At 37.9% G+C, this 20,773-nt stretch overlaps 1 long non-coding RNA gene across 2 annotated transcripts in view; it reads right to left on the bottom strand.

Annotated features, from left to right (window-relative positions):
• LOC310879899 overlaps window positions 1–20,773 on the bottom strand; it is a 66,988-nt gene that overhangs the window by 15,226 nt on the left and 30,989 nt on the right. Inside the window, exon 3 of one of the 2 annotated variants that reach the window (XR_014571223.1) lies at window positions 15,740–17,069. The exons of the other annotated variant lie outside the window; for it this stretch is intronic. This is a non-coding gene — a long non-coding RNA (uncharacterized lncRNA). Of the gene's footprint in view, window positions 1–15,739; window positions 17,070–20,773 lie in introns of those variants that run through there. 2 annotated transcript variants of the gene reach the window in all.

Below are 20,773 nucleotides of genomic sequence, written 5' to 3'. Positions count from 1 at the left end.
AAATAATCTTACACATTAAAGTGCTATAGTGAACCACAAAACAAACTTTTGCTTCATAATAGGATTCTCCATAACACTATCATCAGCCTACCAGTACTGTCCTTGCCTAGAAATTACTTAAACACAACACTTTTTAAAAGGAAAATCTTGTGTAGTAGATAATCATATCTTCAATATTGATGCATTATCAATGCTGAAAATGTGTTTAGGAATACATTCTTAAATTTAGTGCAAGACTGCTTACATTACTAGTGGTGCCTATGCTTTTACCATTATCACTCAGTTCTGCATTTTCGTAGGTTCAGTGAGTCATCTGCAGACTAACTTATGCCAAGTTCTGCGTAATGTTAAGGGAATAAAAGGCTTAGGAGCAAGACTAAAGAAGCTCAATGTACTCTTCACCCCTGCCTATAGCCAACTGGCAGAATAACTTACTGGTCAGAGGACAGCCAAGCCACATTAAATTTATTGTGTATTTTTATTGCTAGACCTAGTCAGAAGGCATTCTATGAAGATGATGTCAGTTGCTTTATCTAAGTGAAGCCCCATTAGGAATGGGTAACAGAAATATCCCTGTAGGCACACTTCCCCTTGCTAGCATATTGCATAAAATTCCAACCCCGAATTTAGTTGGTATCTCTGTGTTTATCATGTTAGCTACAGGTGAAATGCTTATCTAAATATGCTAGCACCTTATTTCCTCTGGTTAGAAAATAAATGTAAAAAGTTAAAATCGTTCTCTAGTTTTTCCCTTACTGATAATCTGTGCAAGCATGACTCTACTGTCACAAGAATTTCATGCAACTGTGAATGGTGCTGTGAACATGTGATTTTTCCCAAGTCTTACCTGATTCACAGTCAAGGCTTTAGATACTAACACAAGGAATGAGTCAGGAAACCATTGTACACACAAGCAGGAGTACAAGTGTTCTAAACACGTGTTAAGATTCAAGCCAGTTTGAAAACAGTAAAAAAAAAATCTAAAAATAGTGCACTTTTTTGTTTTAGAAAACATTTGGCCAGAAAGCAGATTTGTTCAGATAGAATGTCCACTTGAACAGCCATAATGTTAATAAAAATAAAATAAATTGATTTCATTGGTATTGCTGGGCTCACTACAGCTTCATAAAAATTGAAAATACATCAGTCCTACTAGACAAATAACTAGGATATTTTCAAGTTACTGTAAGAAAGGACCCCCAACTGACTCTGTAACAATAGTTTTAATACTTGTATCAACATGTTCAACTGACAACTGAACTCAAGGTAAACGTAAGCAAAATCTGCATTTCAAATTCAAAAACAAAATTCACAAAAAGAAGCATAAAATTTCAGCCTTAGAGGCTAAGTAGATGTGTATTCTCCTGCTAAGTTTCTTTCCCAAGCCAATGGCATACCTTGCTTTCAAACTTCAAGTACAAATAATATAGTTTTTAACTAATTCAAATCATAACCATCTAGATCCTGACAAGTGAGGAAGCACCTATTTTTCTTGTTTAGTCTATCCTAAAGTCATAATATTTCCATTTGAGGGAGATGCATCATCTGTGGAGACCATCTAGTTCATCACTCAAGAACATGAGTCTTTCCATTTTCACTCATTAAAATATATATTCTCACGCATGCCAAGGAATGCATTTCTGTAACAAATCTACCATCGGGAATCCTGTGCTACTAAAATGGTCATTTGTCCTCTGTTAAAAAATTATCTTTGTACCTGCAGAGAAACACAATTGAAAAGGTTTTTGCATTTGTAACTGATGCAACCCAACGTGCTTCACCATATAGACCGTGGAAAATGGTTTCATCTGACAAAGGGGGCTCCAGCTTGCCAGACCAACTGGCTCATTCAGCACATGGATCCCATCCCTGTACAACTGGGGGTGGGGAGGGAGTTCTGGCTGGGAGGGAACCAAGGCAGCTTCTGCCTAGGACAGCACAGAGGGGACACACTTCATCTCACTAGCTTCCTTGCTCAGCAAGGTAGACCAGCCTGAGCAGATCTATAGGAGCTTGCAGGTACTGGAGGTGTCTAGCTTAATACCTTTACCTTGCAGACCACTCACTTGGGTGCCTGCAGAGCAAAAGTTCTCTGAAGATTATAATGTTTTTCAGGATGGCTGTTATTTTTCTATTCCAGTCGTTGATACTTAAATGATAATTAAATATGAGACAAATCACTTCAAGACTAAAGAAGAAAGCTATATATCACTTTTATTCAATACAATAAATACAATTAAAAGGAACTATTGCTGTCTCTCTTAGTTTTCCCTCATATATATCAGCCGTCATTCCTTGAGCTTTAAAGTGCTTGAATAATAAACCTGCACAGAATTGAATTACTTCAGTAGCAAGTTGATTAGTTCCCACATCCAATAAAATGTCTGTGGTACCTCATATTTGGCATTTAATGTTGTAATTAATAAGTCTTGATCATGTGCCTCTTACAGCCACAGGTCACTGACAGTGACATTCCCTTTCTCAGCAGGAATTTGAGCCTCCAAGACATTTTCCTAAGACACTTTCAATTATGATAAATTGTCAGATTTGCTTCAGTCATTTTGAAAACTACTTCATGTATATCTTTCCCAAGTAAAAGCAGCACCAAGATCTAAAGAAACACTTTTTTTCTTTATGCAAATCATGTTTTGGGGAGCATTTCAGATTTTTTAGGATCATTACAGATTCCCAGATGAAAGTCATGCTTTAGAAATGAACTGATCTCAGGAACTTATCTTTCCAACTTAATCTAGCATTTCCAATAGAGGGCCAGATACCAAATGGCTTGAAATCTGTGTAGCCCCACTGATCTAAATGGGGACACACTCAATTTATTCTACACAGGGATTTGTCCCTTTAAATTAAAATGCTTAAAAGGCAATGTTACAAAAGCATTTATACTCCTTTACTTTTTAACAAAGTATGTGAGACGTGGGTTGGGGTTTTTCCCTCTTTTTTTTTTTTAACACCTTAATTTATTAAATATCAGGATCTTATTTGCTCTGTTTTGTGAGTCCTAACTAAAGTTCTGGTAAGTGAAATTTTCTATAGTCATGTCGATAATACATAGGACACAGAAGTGTGGAACAAGTAGAGGCATTTTTGTGACTTATTACCTAAAAATATAAGATCTAATCTAGACAAAAGGTTGAAAAAGAATGGAAAACCAAAAAGTAACAATGCCATGAAGACAATATTACAATAGCTGCTTCTTTGACACCCACAGGACAGGTACAGTGGCTTTCCTATTTGCAATGTTTCAAACTTCACCCTGAATGCAGTTTTAGAATAACGTGCCTGTACATTAAAGATTTTTAAATGCTGAAGATAAACTAGTGCTACTAAATTCTAATTAGCAGTAAGAGTGAACAACTGCAATAAAAAAAAAGGGAGAAAGCATTACATCTAACCTGTCTGATACAATATTCTAAGTGGAGAGACAGAAGGAGAAGGGGGGAGTGGTAGCAGAGGAAAGCAAACATTTTTAATGTTTGCTTCCCTTGCTTGCAACTTTGTTCAGTTAGAGTCTGATCAAGAAATGTTGCCTCTGAGTTTAAGTCAAACAGTTGACAATTATCAACCTGGCAGCACGTTCAACATTTACAGACCCACCTTGCAATTCATGTATGTAACACTGCCAAGCCTGGCATTCAGACATCACAGCTTAGACTCCAAGATATTATTCATTTTAAGAAGTAACATAGTTTGGGCCCTTTTCATTTCTGTCCTAGTTTTCTTTTAGTCTTCAGGGAGTGCTTTTACAAGGTTTTCTTTCTTTACAACCACAAGGACTAGAAGCTTATTTCAGCTAAAACTGAAATTTTTATACAGTCATGGGTCTGCAAGAGCTGGAAGGTTAAGATAAAATAAAATATGAAATATCATGAGACCTGCTGTTACTGCAATAAACAGCCAGAACTTATAGGAAAGTATGACACAACATAAAATAGTCATATTCCCTCAAAAAGAAGAATCCCCCAAGCTTCAGAAAGACATTATTAGTCTTCTAAGTTTTGCAGACTAAAACCTTATGATAGAGAGATTAGCGCTTTGCCCAAAATCATAGAGTCAATAAAAAACAAAAAAGACTTGGAACTAAAGGTCTTCAGGTTTATCACCTACTGACTGGGAGTGAAAATGCTGTCTCAAGCTCTCAGCCTTTTGCTTCAGACATGGAGTCAATATTCCCTGAAGAAATAATATCTGTTACTTCTTTTAGGAGGTAGCAGTTGGTACAGGAGATAGCACACACTGAGAAATGGCAAGTGAGGAAATACAGAGTTTTACAGAAGAAAATGAGGTGCTGCACCCCAACACAGTTTCAAGGCACCTTCACACACCTCTTCCTCTTTATGTCAAGATCATGTAGCAGAGCATGGTGCGAAGACTTTCCGGTTAGCACCCACTGATGTCAGTAACCGCAGACGGCACAAGCCAAGGCAGGATTATAGCACCTCAAGTTCAACTGCAATTAATTAATGCCATGGACACCGTACCCAAGTGAGGAAACATAGCTATACTGCTTCTGGACACTAGTTTGGAGACACAGTAACATCAACTCTTCTGACTTTGGAGTTAGCTCATGTAGAGCCAGTTCTGACAGAACAGGTACATCCTCAGTGCTGTATCTCAGAAGACACTAAAATTTAACACGGGGGCATGCGTATCGCAGCTACAGTGGTTCATGCATTTTTTGAACAGGCAGTAAAATGTATTTTAGACCAGAAGTGTCACCACAGTTTTTTCACACTTGTAGTACATACAAAACAGATGCAAGTGCATCTTTTGCTGGTCTCAGAAACTCTGCTTTATTAAAAATAGTATACAGAAAAGTTTGTTTTCCTATTGTTCTCGAGGGAAAAAAATTTACTTGTTGAGAGGGCTTAAGATGTCCTCCCACCACCTCCAGATTTCATAGCATGTTTGCCATTGCTGCAGAGAGGTAGTCATTGTATTTTATAGAAGTGAGCACATATTCATTTAGCAAGATTTTATTTTTTTTTTAAAAGAAAATCAGTTTCAGCTGCTGAAAGACTTCTGAAATAATTATATTTGTATTACACATTAGTAAGATTCAGAAAATTTGTAGCAGACAAACCAAACGTCTCCTTGGAAACAAGTTAAGAACATGGACACCAACATTAAACAATTCTGGAGAAATTAAAACAATAACATTTAGAAGGACAGTTACTAAAATTATTAAAAAGGGAATGGGTAACATCATAGACTGGATGCAATATATACAGAACATAAAGAGATACAAGGCAAATGAACGAAAGAACAATAGGATTGAGAACATTCACTATAATAGCAGAAAAACAGCAAGAAGCTGTTTAGCAAGAAGCTAAATCTCCTTTTCCATCATAATTCTTTTAGGTGAACCTGACTTATGCTAACATCTCACAGTTCTAATCTGAGGCAATTGAACCCGAAGGTGCTTATTGTTTTAAAGAATTGTTATCCTTTGGCTTTATTACACAGAATCACTTAGGTTGGAAAAGACCCATAAAGTCAAGCCCAACCATCACCTAACTACCAAGTCCACTACGCTGCTTTCTGATCTGTATAATTCTTAATAAACTCATATGATAATCTGAGTTAATATCTCCTGTTTCTACTACGCAGACCCTGGTAAATCATTTTTTCGTGTCATGTTATAAACTGCACGAAACAAGGAAAACGAAATAAACACAAGCTCCTGTTCTACCTAAACCAGAAATCTGGCTGTTGCATCCAGACAAGCTTGTTAGCTTAAAACTCATAAGGTTTAAAATAGATGTGGAAAGGTGCTAGTTAGGAACATGAGTAATTACAATCCTTGCTGACTGTGCACAAGGACTGTCCTTTCTTGTATAAGCCACCATTCCTGCTGTCATTCAGGCACATATTTTTCACAATACACTTTATCTACACAAACTCATTTTACAACCAGTTCACCCACCAGAGATAGCTACATCGCATCAATCTTCACTCACTGCTTTGTCACAAAAACCCTGACTCACCCCTATTCATCTCACTTGTCTGACTCACTGACTAGCAAGGACCAGGAATTTTACTGTGGCAAGCATATTCAGTGGAAATCAAAGTATCTTTCCTAACTAGGTTGCTTTATACAGGAAAATCTCAATTATGCCAATTTTCTATGTATTCTTGTTTCAGGATGGAAGGTTTGCTTTGGAGGCCACTTGATCTCAAACAGAACATCGTTGCTTTTTTAAACAAAATCATGTCACTGCATTTTGGGCTGTATCCACCACTACTCTGTCTTCTTGAGCTGCCATGACACCTCATGGTATCAAGTAGCTTCTTTCTTCCCGAGCTTGCCTTTTCCCTGTTGAACTGCATCTACGTTTATATATCACAGCCGCCCCTCCAATTAAATTGTTAAATACACCATCTGAGACACAAAACTACAGTGGCTGATGGAGGATGTAATTTGAACCCATCTCCAACCAAAGGAGACCAAGAGCTTAATTTCAGTTTTCACAAGGCACTATGGTCCCACTCAGGCCAGCTATTACACTACACCTACTTAAAAGCATTTGAAAGTTCAATTGTTTTGTGGTGTGGGTTTTGCTGTTGCTTTGTTTTTAAAAACTTTCCATTTCAGAAATATTTTTATTTCCCCACCCTCTAACCAAATAGGAAAAGGAAAGGAAATATTGAAATAACAGATTTTCAAACCCTTTCACACGACTTCAGTTCCCACCCAACTTTCTTGCCTCTCACATTCACAAGACTCCTTAACTCCTTAAAACACCCATCCTTTTCTTTCTCTTGTCTCCCCCTTCCTCCCCCAAGGCTATCCATTCACTTCTCTCACCCACCTACTCTCAGTTCCCAGCAGGGTTTTGTGGGGGGTTGAAGCAGCAGCTGCAGTCAACAACTGCAGCTGCATCTTAGCCTGAGTTAGGGCTCCAAGTCAAAGAGTTACAAACCTCAGTCCAATGAGAGAAGGGAAAGCTGTTCTCCCCCACAGATTTGGGGAGATGGCTACAGCTAAGGAGATGGAGTGAGAGGCAACCCATTAGAGTTACTTGCTTGGCAGGGAAGCAGATGTCCTACAGGCCTAACTTCAGCTGTTTGCAGCATGAAGAGAAGCCAGCACAAAGAAGAGGCAGGAAGGATGAAGTAATTGCTGATCTTTACAAGCCCTATGTAAAATACCATTCATAACAGTGATGACAGTCACTTTCTGCACACAGGCACAAAGGGCTTTTTCTCCCATGGCACTCTGACAGTTTAGGCAGGAAGAGAGAGGTGGCTAGTGGAAGTAAATTGCGAGCGATCTGTCAGTGAAGAGCAGATTGCTTTTCCCCTCCTGAATTTTCCCTCCTGAGATAAGATTAGTCTGTATTGAAACCTATCGTTCTCTTCATCAGCAGCCGGCACCTATAGAGATGAAATTTCTTTATCAGATCTCTCTAAATGACTACTTGAAGCTTAAGTCAAACTGTAGAAAGAGGAGGGACAGTTGTTGCCAAATAGTGAAGAACAAAGCATGCTGTAGAATAAAGCTCCATAATAAAAAAATCATTAAACTTGTTTTTCTACATGCATGCTGCTTTAGTACAAATTAAACCCAAAGCAATCACAAGGGAATTGAGGCCAATAAAATTATCGTAAATAAATTACTAGTCTTAAGACTACTTCGATTACTCTGTATTTAGCCACATGTACAATAACAGAAATTAATCTGAGAAGAAAAGACTGTTACACATGAAATGCTGCAGAGTACCAAAAGTTTCTGAAAGCAAGGGAAAGTCTCCTTTGTTTTATTTGACTTTTTGATAATCACTCTGTTGTTTACCTATGTATAATGTCATCATCTTTGCAGAATACTAAGATCCATGTGGAAAAGAGAAATGTCTGCTAATTATTTTCTTCTAAAAGCAAACAAGAGAATGAAATGTCTTGTATAATTGAATTTGAAAAATTCCAAGAAAGTTTGTTCTCTTTACACCTAAAGTTAAAGCAAATTATTTTGGATAGGGCTGAAAGGAGAAGGGGGGAACTTAAGTTTCCATTTAATTTCCAGGTGCACACATCTTTGTCTTCCGCTGTCAAAGGCAGCCTTTCCATAACAGGCTACAATAAATAGATGAAAAAAGCAAAGCCTCTGTCACAGGGGCTCTGCCTTTGTTCTGTATTTGTGCAATGCCCAGAACACTGAAGCTCTGGCTTCTAAACCAGATATAAATAAACATGGAAGGAAGTGAAAGAATAACATGAGAGAAATCAAATAGATGGGTAACTTGAAATAAATAAAAACTGCATTTATTCTATTTAACCCTTAATTGTCTCGTTCTTTATATTACCTTTAAAAAAGCCATTTCACTACAAGTCAGAAAAATTTGCAACAGATTTCTTTACAGCATTTCAAAGATAGCACCAATGAAACAATAAATGCACATATATTAATATACCAGTCACATTCTAATATAATAGCTCACTTTTTTCCCCCATGTAACATGGCTCACTTTTATATAGCATAGTCCATGAGAGCCCTGAGATATATAGGTCGATGTATTGAACTTCCGAGCATTGACAAGGAATTTTGTCATTTTTTCTCACCATGAAGTCTCTGATAGCATGACAGTCTTTGATATCAGTTTATAGCCTCCAGAAATCCAGAATATCTACTTAATCTTTAGGACAGGAATGAGAGCAACATGCTAGCCCACCTGCAGGAGGGGTCTCTGCTGGTGGACACTGAACAGCTGCTCACTAGCCCCAGTCCTGTGGCCCCCATAAATACTCTGCCTTGATGAGCAGACCCTGTAAAGTTGAATCAAACCTTTGCAGCTTAGCACAACTGGGTTACACCTTCCCAGAAAAGCTGCTGCTCTTATGCCTTTCAAGAACAACAAAATGCTAGCAGTTCTCCCGAACTGAAGAACTCCAACCAGAGCAATAGCATTATCTTGAAAATAATCTGCTATCCATGGAAACAGGCCTTAACTAGCAGCTCTTTTGCAGATGTATTTGCATGGGACATGTGGCGAATAGATATAATATTTAGGTATGGAATTGTGTAACCAATGAACCAAAAGGTGTTGTAATGAAGGAGAGGAAAAATTTGTACAAATACACTAGCTTCATTTACATTCAATAGGGAATATTTTGAATTGATACATAAGACCAAAACAGAGGAGCAATTACCACCAAGCCAGCGTTGTGTTTGTTCCACATGATATGATCAGAGGATAGACATGTAAACATTTTGTACTTATCGGACTAGTGCTTTCCAGTTGGAGACAGCAAAGAGAAATAACAGGAAAGATGTGCTCATACACTGTATGGCAATATATTAATTGGCAGTTTCAGGTTTTGTTCTTTTAGCTGTTTTGCTGAAAATAACACAAAAAAGACAAGACAATGAAAGATACCTGCATTCAGAGGGGTCTAGAAATATTTTTTGCAGAAGTATGGCAGGACTTTGCCAGGTAATTGTACCACTGTTCCTAAGAAAGGAGAGAACTGCAAATATCCTGTCATTGTAATATTACAACATCACGTCACCTTACAGAGAAATGCATTCATAGCCACATGCAGAGGGGTGAAAAAAGGAGACACTAACCTCTCTGCACCATACAACTGGAAAACTACAGAAAGGAAAGGTTAGCGTCGCAGTGGCATGTGTTTGTTTGTTCTGCACGAGAGCCTGGCAGAGGAACTTTTTTTTGCTGTTGGTACAATTGTTGATGTCATCTGGAAAAATTGACAGGAGGTTCCAATGGAGTTATTCCCAAATCATCCATGTGCAAAGAAAGCATCTGTGTTCTGTTTTCACCAGGTCACAATGCTAGTAAGCTAGGTGCCAAATAAAGGAAAAGCTGTAGCATCATCATGTTGCACTGAAGACAACAAGGCTATTTCAGAAGAAAGCAAGCCTGATATTAGTTCATATTATAATCAAAACAAATCAAGCATGTACAATTTGGATCACCTAACCAGGCTTTATACACCCAAGAGGAAAATTTGGTGGTAGCCAATGGAAATATGATTCTGATGTGCTGTGTTGAATGGCTACATTTGTCATTTAGTATTCAGAGTTCCCAGGCTCAAATTCTGCCATGCCCTGTAATTGCTGATTGTTTCTGTAGAATTAGTCAACAACTTAGCTAAATAAAGAGATGAAAATCCAGGAGATTTTCAAGCTACAGCTTGAGTTGAATTTCAAGCATTTAGGATGGAAATGCCAACCTGCTTGCAGTTATTGCACTTGCTGAACAGCACAGATAACAAAAAGAAAGATTTAACACAGTCACTTGTATCCACACGGCAATGAAGAGTGAAGATCTCCACACCCAAGTGTCATACGTGTTGCCCTGACCATAAAAATGTTTAAAAGTTTATGGAATTTTATACAAAAATATAGAATAGCATAAGTAATTTGAATCACAGTAGATTACAACATACAGTTACATAAAGACAGCCACTAAATCTGTTACAGATATTAAAAAAGATAAAATACAGGTCTCTGCATTGATCCCAGATCACAACAAAGTGAATTATTTTGGCCCTATAGCTAAAGAGGACCATAACAAGTTGCAATAAAATAACCTATACAAGAAAAAAAATGAACTGAGGAAAGAAATGAAGACAGACACAGAAGAGATTAGAGAAGAATGTGATAAATGAAAGAAAAGGGAAATCAAAAACCTGCATACAACTTTAAGCTTAAGAGGTTTAACAAATGCCTTTAGATTTTCTGTTTTCCAAGCAAACTCTATTGAATGTTTGAGATCAGAAGACGGCTAATTTGAGCACAGGAAGCATATTATAGGACTAAATTGTCTGAAGGAAATACCAGAAGCAGCCAGCAAAAAAAGAAGAAAAATACCAAAATGCACACAGAGTTCTGCTAAGAGCTCCTAAATGGGTTTGGAAGCTTGAACTGATGTCCACAGCACAAAGGCCTTAATCCACATTTATTGTCGGAAGTCTTAAATTGAGTGGTAGAGATTTAGATTGTCTGGCTCTTTTGCAATTCACAGTGCCAGCCTGTAGACTTCCAATCAGTCAGTGAATGGCACCTTTCCCACTACATCACTAAGCCAATGACCCATCATCATGTCAGGGGCAGGGAGAGGCTGGTGTTGATGGAAGACGTGTGTTTGGATTAAGAAACCCAGCAATTATTCCTCAAAATAGATATATTGGACGAAGCACTCTGGCTAAGCGCAAGTACCATTGCATTCTGCCTACACCAATTTTCCCTGTGGTTTTAATTGAGAGCTATGCTGTTTACTGTCCATCCTAAAACGTCAAGTAATTTTGCCCTGCATTGCTGAACAGCTGCTGTGTTATGGCCCAGAGGTAAGTGATGAAGTGATCCCTCACTATCCGGTCCTGGCTTTTTCACTTGGGTACAGCATGTCTTACTTAATGTTTGTAAAGCACTTGTAGATCCTTAAACGAAAGGCATAAGAGCACTAAATAGCATCATCATTAGCTGTAAGGGCCACTACAGAGCAACGGAAAAATATTCCTTTTCCCTGCCCATCTGGGGTTTTGCACACTGCCTAAGCAGCACTCCCATCCCCTGCCAGCTCAGAGAGCAAGAGATCAAATCTGTGCCTCTGGCATAATAGTGCAGAGTGCTAATTACAGAACTACCATAAAACATCTGCTGTAATGCATAACTATAATTCTTTGGCATGCACAAATACAGCACCTAGATGCTTGGAGAGTATCTCTGTAAGAGAATCCTATGAACCAGAGCGTAAGCGGCCCTCAAGTGAGTCTTGTCCTAGATGAATGGAGGCAGAAGAGCATGGAAAGGCACAAACCCCTTGTGTGCTCCCTTCGTGCAAAGGAGTCACAGCTGCAAGCTCTGCATTTGTAGAGACGCAGGAGCAAAACCATTGAAGCTGCCCCTATCTACTCCCAGAGCATGGTCAGCTACCTAAAAGGAAAGGAGGGTTGTACTCAAGAGCATGCAGACAGACACTTTGCATTCTTGCTCAAGGGTGCCCTAGAATTCATTTCCTACATGACACAGTGAAGCCTTGCCTCACTAGTGGAGGCCTCAGAGAGCTTAGATTTCAGAATTAGTTATCCCCAAAGCACAACCTCTGAGACTTAGACTTCCCATAAAAAGAAAGGGCCTCCCAATGCTTCCTCACTGCCACTGCTAAGCTGTGGCTAAATAGGATGCCTTTGCTCCAAGAAAGCACTGGCATAGACAAAGAGCATATTAAGGATAAATGAAAATAAAGCTTCTGTTTGTACACATTTGGAAAGGGGTACTTCTTATTCGTGCCTTGAGTCAGCAGTTACTGACTGTAGGAAAAAAATGAATACTCATACACTTTAATATTATGCTTTATCATTTTCAGGATTGGACGGGTATAGACACTGCCTTTACAACATCGTGCTCCATCTTAAAGGATTTGGGATGGCCTGTCTGAAAACTCATCCAATTTATCAGGCTTATAAATAGGATGGAGTTTCAAGGGAAGTCATCAAATATTCCCTCATTCTCAGCTGATGCACATGGACTTGAAAAAACATCAGAAGGTATCTGCACTCTGCACTAGGGTCACAGAGAGAAATTATCTCCTGGAAACTTTGGGTTAGTGTGAAATTTCTATAAGCTGCAGCCTTGATGTGTCAGAAAATGTGTGTTTCAGTGCCTGCAGGAAATACACGTCCTATACTATTACATCTCTCCAACAGAGAAAGCACTTGTCACAATCACTGCTACCATTGAAAAATATTATCATGTTTTAAGCATTAACATAAAAGCATATGTATAATAGGGACCAAGATTTACAAGGAAGTAAGGAATTAATTATTAATTCCAGAATAGCAATTTGTGGTAATATGACTAGCCCCGAAGACAATCAGACCAAAATGGGGTGGGGAGTGAGGGAAGCCATGTAAAGCCTTTGCAGCAGTTATGAGAAAGTCTTATGGAAATGTAAAAAATGCATTGAACTGTCCTGTCAATATCTCTACCATAAAACTAGAAGTGTAGAGACCTCACTTGTTCATGAGCAATGGTATTAGGGGAAATGCATAAGAAAAGCTCTCCAACCTGAGATGAGTAAGCAGAAATTAAACACTTTTTGATGCAAAGTTAGTCAGAAGTTAGAAGCTTTTGTGCTGTCATTTGGAGGTTGTTTTGTCTGTATAGAAACACCTTTAGAAGTGTCCATATTAAGGTAAGAAGCTTTTACAATGCCAAAATTCAATATAAAACAAGACTGGCATGTGTGCTCTCTTCTGTGCTGGCTGTATAATATCCACATGAAAAATCTATCCACCAAAAAATTGGACCAACAAATTCTAAGAAGCCTACCAGACATGAACAACCCTTTACTATATTATGCCACCAGTACATCTAGAGGGAAAATCTAGAAAGAAAGACAGGAAAATTTCAGCAATAAGTTGAAACTATACTTACAATTCAATCAATGAACTACAGAGCTTTCTGACGCTGACCACTGTTTTAGCTTTATTAATATCTCTGATAAATTCATTTTCATTTAAGAAATGTTATGGTTTCTTTTTTGTATGAGGAAAAATAATATCCTTAAATAACAAAAGACCACATCAAAAAATGTGTTTTTTTTCAGTGTGTTTCTGAATCAAAAGCATCTAGAAAAAATTAGGCGATATCTTTGCAACCAAAATGCTGTAAGATTAATGAAGGAAAGTCTGTAATATTAATGAAGGAAAGTCTGTAATGAGCATAGACAGAAAATAAGTAAGACTGTAAATGCATTTTTCTGCTTTCTTGAGAAAGAATTACTGGTGATTCCTGAACACTTCAGTTTATTCTGCTGCCCCCAAAGGTCCTTCCCTTTTGTCTTTTAATATTGGAGTTTGGGGGATTCAATTGACCATAGTGCTCCACTACCTAAATCAGTTGGCAACCTGGCATGAAAGAAGTCAAGAGAAAATATTTTAAAAAGGTGCCGCTTCCGTAAAAGCCAGAGATAGAAATTTATTGCTGACCCATTTCTGTTGAAGACTGGATAGGACGATGTGTGTGTATACACGAGTAAAGCAAGCAAGAAAAAAGATCTTCTCTTAGGTAAGCGTATGTAGGGAACACACATGGAAATTTTCAATTGGGACTGTACAAATTTGTAGATGTCACTATATAACTTACTAGTTTTAAGATCAACTAGCATAATTTCATAAGCTCGTCCAAATAAAAGAATATACAGAATAAAATAAGAATACCATGTACAATGACTGTGTGAGAATGAAAAAGAGGGAGATATTTGTCTAAAGTATCTTGTAGGATCTCTGCTTGGTAATACCATGTCAAACCGTGAAGGCCATGGGCCATGCTTTGCTTGAGGTCTTCGGTATTCTTTTCAGACACAAGAAATTTATCAAAGCCTGAGAAACCGCATATTCAGCTTGGCATTGAACCCTGTGAGCTGCTGAGTATTAAGAGAGATCAGTATAGTTTTGAAAGTTACTTTTGAGATTCTTCCCACCCCCCACCACTCATCACAAAGTAGAGAGACAACTAAACTGTTGATTGTTTTAAATACACGTCTTTCCAAGAAGGGAAAAACTGGTAAACCAGACCATAACTGTCAGGATCGTCTATTCTTAGACAAGAAGGGATAAAGGGATAAAGTACAACAAATTAAAAAGAATGAGTTTCATGAAGGAGACTAATATATTCAGAGAATTGGAAGGCCTTATAGGGGGGAGATAAACCTGAAGAAGCTCTGGAGAGCTAACAGTTCCGTAAAGAAACTCTAACAAAGGAACAAAAGGAAACTAACCCAATGTAAAGGAAGGACAAAAAAAATTAATTAGACCCCTGCTGGCTAAATCACAAGCTCTTTATTGACCTCATTTTAGATGAAGCCAGACTCAATTACTAAGGATGGGAATAAAAGGATAGCAGTAGCGTATATACAAGCAACAAGAAACAGTTAACTAGCAAAGAGCACAAACAATAACAAGAATACATTCTAGAAGTACACTAAAAGGAGTAAGGCAAAAAAAAAAAAAAAGCAACTGCTTCTTCAGAGAGGAGAAACAGTGACCAAAGTTGCCCAGAAAGCTAAAGTATCACATATCTTCTTTGGCTTTAGTCTTCACTACAAAAATTGAGAATTGAGGTCAGCATAAAAAGGCTACAGCTCAGAAGGAAAAGCTTAGAGAAACTTATGCTTTGTTTACAGACTGCATGAACCTGATAGTTTTGAGGAATTTAAAACATTTGAAAGTTGGTTCACATTAATGACTGTTTTTGAGAATGTCTAGAAAGTCGGTACAAACTCCAGAAAATTGGAAAAGATCAAATATAGCATATATTGTTGAGACAATTTGGTAGAAGCTATACAGCAACTTTAACCTAGCCCCTAAAAACTACCAACACAATCAAACAATTTTTCAGAACTATCAGGAAAGCAAGAATATGAGTAACCATGAAGAACCAGTTACATCATGCCTATACAATTTTTTTAATAGTGAGATAGGTGGTCTTCTGACCTTAGCCATTCTGTAAGCGGGACACTAGTAAATGTCACACACTGCCCTGTGCTGCTTTTGAGGAAGTCAGAGGCATCAGTTTAAGGGAAACAGTCTAGATAGATCAACACATACAACTTTTACTGGACTGTCTTCACAGTACTTACCCATTACTAACACTTCTAGTAGTTTTTGAGTGACAGAATGGAGCAGGTCTCCTGGAGTATTATAATATACGGAATATAATATATAGAAAAGGCAGAAAGCACAATACAAGAGAACACGATTTAAAATTATCTTAATCGTCTTGTATATTGGAAGGGGTTTTTTTGTTTTTCTTTTTTAGAAAACCATTCCACACAGTCAGCAACAGTTAGGAAAAATGATGGTTGCACAAATACAGGGTGGAGAACCAACTACTAAAAAGCTTCTCTGCAGAAAAATGTGATATAACGGGATCACAGAAAGAACATGAATCAGTGTCATTCTCTGGCAAGAAGTGGCCATCAAAGCAGGATTATAGATGGCAGCATAAACTGTACTGCTTCTGTGTTTCATAGCACTCATCTATTTTGCTGTAGTAATGGGTTCAGCCTTGGGGACTGCCCACCAGAAACATGTGTGTTACTTGCAGAGGCTCCCGAAGATCAGAGGTCTAAGATACAAAATGTACAAGGAAAGCTTGAACAAATTGGGGCTGCTAACTGTGAAAGTCTTCAAGTATATTAAAAGCTTCTGCAGAGATAGAAGGAATAATTTATCCTCAATGTCCATGAAGGAAAAGAAAAAAGAATGGACTAAAACTGCAGCCAGAAAAATCCACTTTCCGTCACCAGAAATTTTTAAGAATATGCAAAATAAGCAATTTTCAGGAAATGCAGACAAAGTTTATCTTGTCATTTTCTTCTGTATCTTCCCTCAAGGCATCCTAAAATTACCTTTAACCCTATAATCTATGATTTGAAGTCAATTCACTGCCCATTCAAAATGTTCATTAGGTTATTCTATTTCCTTTTACTATCCTGAAAGAATGTGGTGAAAATATTTTTTAAAAAGTTATAGTTTCTGGTTACTACTCTAATTAGTATGATTGACAGATGTGACTAAGTATTTGCAAGAAACATGACTAAGATCTATAGTCTGTTCATGATAAAGAGTTCCAATTTCTAGTGTGGCATTTTCTAGTTAAAAACATTCATAAAGGCAAAAAAAAAAAGGCAGTATCTTTCATAAGCTGACCTCAGAATGCTTTCTACTCCTTACAAAGGTAAAACATTGGTCCTTTCACCTCCTGTAACTACATCTGTTCTCTGTTGAAGGGAGTAATGTATGATATAAACATTTATTATTTTTCCTGTGATTTAAATAAATTCTCCTGGGTTCTATCCTATAGTAATCTCCCTACAGTCATAAATATTTCATATAGTCACAGAAACATTGTGTATGTGGGAGCATATTTGCCCTTTCCTATCATTTATGTTGAAATAACTGCCTTTTTTTTTTGCTTTTTTAAAAAAAAGACATTCATTCAAAGCAGGAGGGTGGTGAAACAGAATGGATGACAATATTAAAATCTCTTGATCATCTGCAGATCTTCTGAATGATGTTCTTTGACCCTAAAAAAAAAAAAAAAGTAAAAACAGCAGTGCCATCTTATTGCACCAAGTTTCCCAGTCTTTTTCTTGCAGGAAAGACAAGAAGCAGCCAGTACTAGAAGAGGTCCCACACCACTGCTGGTTCCCAGGTGACACTGCCCCATGGCTCAACTCAGCTCCCACCAGCACATCCCCACCTCTCCTCTCAAGGCCTGCTGTGATCACTGACAATCTTAGCACTGCATATGGGATGGGTAGCAGCTAAAAGAACCCAGCAGCTTTGTAACAGCCAGTTTGACAAGTAAACAAAACCAAGATCTCTCTTGCTCCTTAGAAAACGAGCTGTTTACAAGGCTAGAAGCCTTCCTTTTAATTTTATTTTAAAAACTTCAGAGCAAGACTTAGAAGGAAACAAATACCACTTTCCCCTATTATCTTATTTGCATTTTGTATTTCTTCAGTATGTAGACAGACTATTTATTAATATTTTAAAATTTTAATTCACATTTAGTTTTTTGTAATTAGTTTCAGTTTTTGCATTCATGGCTTCTGAATATTAATATTGTTTTTTATTACTAGCATATTGGTCTGTGTCACCCCACCCCCCCCACACACCCCCTTCAAGGTTGTCTCAATACACACTGGTAAAAATCTCAGGAGATTTTATCTGACCCAAAATATTTCTTATATAAAATCTAAAGAGTTCTAAGAAGAACATGGTTAGCTCTCTGCACAAGAATGAATCTGTTTCATGTAAGAGCAGATACCATATATGTGTTTTTATAGAGTTCCTGAATTTATATGTTCTGGACAAACTTCTCACACGCAATGCTTTACAAGAAGGTGAAGAGAATATGTAATCAGCAATATCAGCATGTAACATCTTCCAACTCCCTCCCTCTAACATAAAAAAAACCCTTGTAAGTACAAAGTTTCCTTTTAATTACATGATTGTAAAAATCTTCAGAAACACTTGAACATCAACAATAAAAAGATTCCATCTCACTGTAACAAAATATTTTGTTCTGCCCAAAAGAAGTGATATGGTGAAACTTAGATATTTAAAAGATTGGGTTTGAACCTGGAGCATGTGTGGATGTGCTGAAAAGAAATGAGAACACCTTATTCATATTCACAGTTACAAATGTAGATGAATTTGCATTTTTTTTTTTTTTTTATGTCTACCAGTGTCAGTACAGTAACTGTTTTGAGCCATATAAGATGGCTCCAGGATGGTATCTGGCTACTGAAAAATTCCTTACACTGGTCATTGAAAGGCAAGGATTTCAGAAAAGGTCCTGAAAACAGTGCAGTCGTACACAAAGAGAGTTCCTGATCCTAGTGTTAATTACTAAAAAACCTGAGCAGTTCTTCAGCTAGGGCAAAGGAACCATCAGGATCCATAGACTCTGCCTCTGGCCCCTCAAATCCCACAGTGGTTCTGGAGCAAAGACGCCTCTACTGGAAAGAAAACTCTGTTTTTTTGATGTTTCTGTACCTCATGGCATCTTACAGCACACAAAGGCTGCTGGAACGCAAAGACATTGAAAAAAAATATCATCAGGACAGCAAAGGACTGGGATGAGAAAATGTTAAAATCTGTGAAACCAATGAGATGTGGTGGAACAACACTGGCAAACGCTGACAAAAGAATATATTTGCTGAAACGATATGTTTGCTGAAACAGTGAGTGACAGCATTGCCAAGGAGAATTAGATGGCTGGGTCACTGGCCAAACAACAGGAAAGTTTCATGGCTATAAGATTACGCATGACTAATGCTGTGATGGGAATGGAATTTGCTCAAGAGGAAGAGTGTTAAACTAGCAGGAAATTAGGGAAGACAGCAATTGCACACACCTGTTCAAGTTGGAGGCTCAGAAAAATATCAGCTATTTATTACTTTTATATAAAAGATGGAGCCAAACAGTAACCCAGAGGTACCAAGATTAAAATCAATTTGAGATGAGTTTCTCACCTCATGAAATTTTGTAGACAAGAAAAAAAGATGAAGATTAATCTGGCTACTTTAAGAATGTAAAAGCATTAAACAGAAAAGGGAGATCACGAAGAATCAAACTGCAACTGAAATGGCCTATATCCAAAGGCACTATTAGTTCTGCCAATGTCAGCATACACTGGGGCCGTGGTGCTCCATTGACTCACCACCCTATAAAGAGTCCATCAGTCAGGCTCTTCAAGCAGAGGCTTTTCAAGCAGAGGCTTGGTGTGAGAAAGAAGCAGAGGCTCCAGTTTAGCTGCAAGAATTAGGAGTATCATAGACAGCAAGTGTATAAAGAACCTGTACTTGCTCTGAGAAAGAGCAAACAAGAGAAAAGCTTTGAGCTGGTGACTGTGCTGGGTCTAGAGGTGGTTTGCTTCATTAACCTCGCAATGATGGAAACGGTGGGCGATAGCAGAAAAAATCTAAGTTGAAACAGCTCAAGGAAAGATGACAAGAAATCAGAATTAAGATGAGATGTGACAAGGAAGATTTCAGAGCAAGGGAAAAAAACAGGGAAGGAGAAGATGCAAATAGGAACTGACAGCAAGAAACTGCTTGGGATCGTAAATGAGCTCAGTGGAAAGAAGCGTGGCACTCGCTAGGCTGGAACCACTGAATTATGGGATTACGCGCCCAGAACTCAGCACAGCAGCATCCTCTCCCAGCCACCCAAGCAGCTCTAGATTTATTATCCTGTACATCTCCTTGCCTTTCCCTGCCTGTCCGTGTAAAACCATTGAAGTCAATGCTGAATGGAAAATTAACCAACCCCTCTCTCATCTCTTCATTTCTCATTAAATTAGTGAGAAAATGTAAATGTTATTTTCTCCCTCCGTCTCTCTTTGACAGTTGCTGACATGTCACAAGCTAAAGTGAGAAGATTTAATTCAGAGCTTTGTGCTCTCTTCAAAAGCCAGTGGCCTTCACAGGTGCTAGCAGGAAATATTCAAACTGCAGCACCTCTGCTTTCAGCTGGTGTTGTGACCCATGTCCATAAGACACAAAGGAAGAACTTAAAATGAACGGCAGTGGGATGCTTATGAAAGCATTTATTTCCTGGGTTCAATAGTATTCTATGATAAATTCATATAAGGACAAACCTTTCCTAGGACTATTTCATAAGAACTCCTACATGGAAACTCTTGGAACAAAGAAAATTCACAGAGCTGCAAATGGAGTGTGCTCCATATAATTCTTGAAAAACTTTGGTGAATTTTTTTTTTAAAGGTAAAGAAGGAGAGGGAGTTTAGCTTACTGAGCCTTCATTAGATTTCTTGGTTTCAGGTTTTTTAGTGAGTGTAATTTTCAAAGTACCAGAACTGTCTAAAGCCGAAAGCGTTTTTTTTTTTTCAATGCCCAGAATGAACAGAAAAGATGCAAAGGAGATGCCCCTTTCATGGAAGAAAAACCCTGTGCTTTCCTTCATCTTGTTTCTTTGTATTTTATCAGGTCTTTCCTCACAGAAATAATAATAAAAAAAAGTATGGCCATTGTATGTGGTTCTTCTGTTTTAATACATTATTCAGACAAGAAGAAACAGTCTGACAGGTTTCACTCAGCTGCTTACATCCATTTTCAGTGAGGTGGGACCATACATTTAGGGCATGCAATTTAGGACCAAGCATTCCCGTCAATTTATCCTTTTAATGAATCTAGGATTTATCCAGTATCATCACTCTTGGCCTCAGGACTGAGTTTTGTATGATGGCTTATCTTGTCTT

Source organism: Anser anser (genome assembly GCF_964211835.1).
Source record: "Anser anser genome assembly, chromosome: 1".
Taxonomy (NCBI): Eukaryota; Metazoa; Chordata; class Aves; order Anseriformes; family Anatidae; genus Anser; species Anser anser.
The sequence above is the reverse complement of the archived record's forward strand: the minus strand, read 5'-3'. Positions and strand labels throughout refer to the sequence as shown.